Consider the following 5,908-nt stretch of genomic DNA (forward strand, 5'->3'; position numbering starts at 1 on the left):
GCGCTTATTCGATATCTTGGAGTTGTGAGGTATAAAAGATATATATTTGACTTAAGGGTTAATGTCGGAAATTACATATTCCTATTGATTAGTATTGGTAACTGTATGAGTTCAACACCAATTATACACTGTACGGTTAAATTCGAAATTATAATATTCTGGTTGGATGGCGAACTCTTACGAAGAAGACACCAGAAATCACATATTGAAAAAGTAATATTTAAGAAATGGGTTTCTCTAAACATGAGAGCACGTTGAAAAAAGGCAATTGTGTGAAATCTAAGAATTCGGTGGGGAGTAAGAATGTGTGTTTGGGAGAATATCATTTGAATATGACCAGGCCGCCAAACAGGTAAGATCCCAGGCAATTTTAATCACAGTAAAACAGTTCAAGGAGCAGTGGTTTTCAACAAAAATCGGACAGGGTACAAAAATAGAAGGTGACTTCCAAGGAACCAATTTCCGTATCATCCCCCCCCCCTCCCTTTCCCCTTTCTCAAGGACCGGAGAACTATCTTGTAAAGAGGGGGGGGGGGACCCCAAAGACTAGTATTTCAGCTTGAAAGGATCTCAGGTGCCCGGAACTGAACTGTTCACTTGAGTGTACAGCCCATGTATAAGAAAAAACTAAAAATTCCCATTTGAAGTGTTCTATCGTGAAGAAAGAAGCTTTGACCAAAATAGGATTTCCGTTTTCATGCAGCAAGTATTATGTCTTCATCTAGGTTATATTTTAATTTAGATCGAGTCTAAAGAAGCATATTATTAATACAACATCGATCATTAAGAGCAGAGCACAAAATAACGAGACAGACACAAGTATGAAATATAGGAAAGAAGTAGGACTAGCCAGTAATCCAACAGCCGGCTACATAAAAGCAATTTTTTTAAAAAAGAAGCAATCAAACAATAATTCTTTATTGAGGCACTGATAATCTATGTTCAGGTGCTGCTTTATCCTTAATAAAAGTGATATAAAGTGAGAACAATAACATCAGGCACCGACGTCAGACACAGACAAGCAGACGCAAAAAACCGGTAATTTCCAGAAATAACAGTACGCGCAATTGTTGAAATTAATATAGAGCTACCACTTTGTTTGTTTGAGTAAAGAGAAGGACATCCACACAATAATGATCGTCCAGTGCTAGGAAAAAGTAAGTCAGACGGACAGAAACAACAGAGGGAAAGTAAAGAAGTAGGACCTACCAGTGGCACCCTCCAATCACCCGCGAGCCCCAACTCTCGAAAACACCTAATGCACGTGACACCACAGTGACTCAAGGTTGGTTGAGAGACTGGAAGAGACTCCTGATGTTTGTACTATTTCGATTACGTTCCGAACGGGGCTTAGTAAAGTTTTAGTAAGAGTGTGGTGGCACTTGCAAAACAGATATTATGTCATGTTATGTCATAGATATTTAAGAGATGTTATTAGAGAGTTTGTTTTAGTAAGAATAGTAGTTGGTCATATAAACGCCAAAGGTTAAGTGTTACAAGATAGTAACAGGCACAAAAAGGAGAGGTAAGGACAATAGAGGTTTGATTGGAAAAAGGCGCAAACTATAATAGAGCACCCACCAACCATCTACTATTAGAGAGAAACACACAAGTAAAAGAGAGAGGAGAGACAAGTACAAATGATGCTCGGTAGAATAAAGGAGCAAATGACACCAGAGTATTCGGTAACCACCCACGACCCCGCTTTCAGAAAAACTAGTTTCGATGGATAACATTTATTTGGAGCCCCAACTCCTTAAAAAAGTTATTTTGTGCATGACGCCATGGTAACCCAAATGTGGCTAACACAGTGGAGGGAGACCCTGTTGTGCGTACTAGTGCTAGTCCAAGTAAGTTGGGAATGGGGGCCCAAGTTTACTTTTACCGCTATATTAGACATACAAGCTTACCTTAAGCACTCCAGCTTTGTCAGGTCCGACTGTGTTCAGGACGTCTGCGGGGGCACAGCTGGGAAGGTCAAAAGGCAACAGATTACGCGAAGTAGACAGAATAAATCTTGACCACATCGATCTTATGTCAACAGCAAAATTAAAATCATCCAGATATCAAGCAAGTATAAAAACCATCACAGCCATACGGCTATATTATACGTACACATAATTAAAACGAGCAAGGTTATTATTTCAAACAAGTTTTTTTTAATGACATGTGCAGAGCACAATCAGTTATTTACATAACATAGATCTACTGTATTAAACATGGATTTCTCCTTTTTTTTCCTTCTTTTTTTTGGGGGGGGGGGATTTGTTGTGGCTTTGTATCCAATACTCGTAACATGTGTGCTAACATTAAATGACATGACTGCGCTGTCAGCAAAGACTGATAGTGGGCCATTGTGTGGGCACATTTGGTTAGAATCCCCAAACTGTCATTAGAAACTTGAAGTGATAGACTCATGTGCATACCTCTCCTTCCACGTAGACGGGATCTAACGAGAATGGACGTTAAATCTGGTCAAAAACATTTGTCTGTCTTCTGTGTTGAGAGGACCCTAAAAGCCACATCATTCAATGAAGTAAAATAATAGACGGGGAAGGGGGGGGGGGCTGAAAAGAGGATGCTATAGGACTAGCCCAACTAAGATACATCTGTACATCAAAATAATGGTGAGTGATAGATAACTATGACTATTACCCCCCCCCCCCCTCAGCACACACATACAAAGTACGAGTACCTTTTTTCCATCAGCATCATTGTACCATGAAAATAAACGAGCTTTTCTTTCTAAATGCAAAACCGAGTTTCTACGTTTCTCTATATTGCTTGGCAAAAGCTGCTATGATAGTGTTCGTCGGCATACTCGCCCAAATCGTGGATGTTTAAAAATCGAAGTGCACCTTTTGGCCCTTACAGGACAGCTCGTCCACCCCCACCCCCCTTTTTTTAAATAAAGAAACAAAATTCTCTGTCTTAGAATAGACTTAGACGGACCAACGTCTGTGGTATAGCGGTTAGGCACTTCGCTGTCAAACAAAGGAAAACAATGTTCGATTACCGAATGGGATGAATTTTTATCGAGTATCCTACAGGGATGTTGTATTTCTCTTAGCACAGGTTGGCCTAGGCGGGCAGGGTGGTTTTAGTTGTTTAGTTTCAATAAGGTTTTACGTGCTTGCAACTGCATAGGGTCATATGAGCGCCAAGGGGTGAATGTCAACAGAAAAGTCCTCACAGGGAATCAGGCTTACTCTGCTCACCTCTCTAGCTTCAACAGCACAAAGTCTGCTTCGACTGTCAAGCAGGGTTGGGTTGATTTAAATCAAGTTGATTTAAATCAGTTGATTTTTTTTATTTAAATCAACTTGATTTTTTAAATAAAAATCAGTGATTTAAATCACTTTTTTTAAAATTTATTTTTATTCGCTTTTTACACATTTCAACATTCAGAATTCCTTTCTTTTGTTTCATAAAACAGATATAAGGTTCAGTAGACTAATATAATCATGCTTAAAAGTCTGATTTCCCCCCTTTCACTGTAAAATAATACAGTATTCAATTTACTTTTTTTCCATAAATTGAAATCAGAGCTGGGTTGATTTAAATCAGTTGATTTTTTAAAAATTGTAATCAATTTGATTTTAAGAATAAAAATCAGTGAATTAAATCACTTTTCAAAAAAATGTATTCAGTTTTTACATATTTAAACTTTCAGAATTCCTTTCCTTGGTTTTATTTTAAACGGATATAAGGTTTAGTAGACTAATATAATCATGCTTAAAAGTCTGCTTTCCCCCTTGTCACTGTAAAATAATACAGTTCTCAATGTACTTTTTTTTCATAATTGAAAACCAGGGTTGGGTTGATTTAAATCGTGTCGATTTAAATCAGTTGATTTTTTATTTTATTTAAATCAAATTGATTTTAAAAATAAAACTCAGTGATTTAAATCACTTAAAAAAAATGTTTTCTGTTTTTACATCTTTAAACATTCAGAATTCCTTTCCTTGGTTTTATAAAACAGATATAAGGTTTAGTAGACTAAAATTGCTTAAAAGTCTGCTTCCCCCCCCCTGTCACTGTAAGTAGTAAAATAATACAGTATTCAATTTACTTTTTTTTCATAATTGAAATTAGCATTTTCTTTTTCTTTTTAGACAAACACAAGCGCGTGCTCACACACACACACTGTAATAAAATGCAAGTTTATCTATGCATAATTACCCCCCCCCCCCTTACCTTTTAGACTGACATTTTCTTCATTTTTTGTCTGTAGCCATAATTCACTGATTTATCAGATTAAGGCTTTCTAAAATTGCAGTTGCTTAAATTAATCATTAGTTAAAATAAAGACAATGCATTTTGCACTAAAAGAACATACTTTTAGCCACCAAAAATCCCAAACTGTGTCGACATTTAAAAAAAAAAAAAATCCGATTTAAATTTTTTAAAATCTGATTTAAATTTTTAAAAATCGATTTTTTTTATTTTTATCCAAAAAATCCAAAAAATCACCAACCCTGCTGTCAAGGCACCCCGGAAATAGCAGTTCACATTTGAGTGACAAACATACAAAAGAAATAAGAGGAAAACACGACGATAGCAAGGATGAGGAAAATAAAAGCAGCAGTCCCCCCAATATTGTTCTGGAACAAAATGACCATAACATTGATAAATCAGCCCATTTACAATTCTACTGTGCATAGTAACATGTTAATACCCCACCGTTGGGAATGGCCTAAAGACACTTCAGTCTCTGCCCTGGTATGGGGGAGGGGCAGTGTGAGGGGATGCCCTTCTAAATGATCTAAATTAAATCAATGTGGGCGTAAAACAACTACAATAAAGGCTTAAACGGCACCTGGGATGGCATGGAAACTTGTAAATTTCGTCAACCACAATCGTAAACTCTTAAATTTTAAAATGTTAGCTGCCTACAATACTACGTAAGGTCGCTTGAAGAAATAAAAGTACATCAACACAATGGCGGTTATTTAGAGTAGGTAAAGAGGAAACAGACAGGCTGGAGCAACAGAGGGCGAGAAAAAAAGTAGAACCAACCAGTGGCACTCTCCAATCACCTGCTACAGTACTACGTGGCCAGTATAATGTTCAGAGACAGGAGCCAATAACAGTATCCGCTTAGTGAAGTTTAGTAAGTAAGAGATATACGGCACTTGCAACACAACTAGGTCATATGCCGAATATTAGAGGTGTTACCACTCAGGGGGGTAAAATACAAAGAAAAGTAGGAGGAGAGATGAGGACATTAGGGGATTGATAGGAAAGAAGCAAACCACACCAGAGCACAAGCCAACCGCCCACACCAGCATCTGCTTCCCATCGAACCAAACACGAACAATTTAAAGTTGCCTCGGTCAATACCTATATCAAGTCCGCGCAATCTGACCACAAAATACGATAGAATCGTTTTACTTAGCTTTGTTCAAGGGGATAATCGTCCCGAAAAAAACCCGGCAAGACTCAATGGTTTACGTTCAGATTGTGATTGAGGGCCACTGCTACAATCGGTTGATATAGAGACTGTGGCACTTCTCGTTCTGTGAGATAAGCTTTGAGCCATTACCTTTCTTATACATTGCATCTATTTGTTTACTGTTTAATATCTACACCCCTTTCCAAATGTCTATCTCCGATTGAACTCAAAGAACTGAAGTGGGAAAAACAACGACGACAATGGCAGATCTTCATTTACATTTCTCCCTCAGAGGATAACGCTTCAATTCTTGCTTTGATCTATTCAATAAGCATAAAGTATCATCCTTAACGAAAGGACAGTATTTTTAAATGAGACTTTTCAGGGCGGCAGTTTTTGCAGAAAAAAAATCATGATCATGCTCACTAGGATGTCGGTACAGCTGAGAGAGAGAGAGAGAGAGAGAGACAGAGACAGAGAGAGACAGACAGAGAGAGAGAGAGAGAGAGAGGG

General features: G+C 37.8%; 1 long non-coding RNA gene across 1 annotated transcript in view; it reads right to left on the minus strand.

The window, feature by feature from the left end:
* Positions 1 to 5,908, minus strand: part of LOC118477141 — a 42,305-nt gene that overhangs the window by 21,544 nt on the left and 14,853 nt on the right. The window contains exon 2 of the long non-coding RNA XR_004858258.1: positions 1,911 to 1,968. This is a non-coding gene — a long non-coding RNA (uncharacterized LOC118477141). The remainder of the gene's footprint in view (positions 1 to 1,910; positions 1,969 to 5,908) is intronic.

The sequence above is a fragment of the Aplysia californica genome, unplaced genomic scaffold, assembly GCF_000002075.1.
Source record: "Aplysia californica isolate F4 #8 unplaced genomic scaffold, AplCal3.0 scaffold00054, whole genome shotgun sequence".
Classification (NCBI taxonomy): domain Eukaryota; kingdom Metazoa; phylum Mollusca; class Gastropoda; order Aplysiida; family Aplysiidae; genus Aplysia; species Aplysia californica.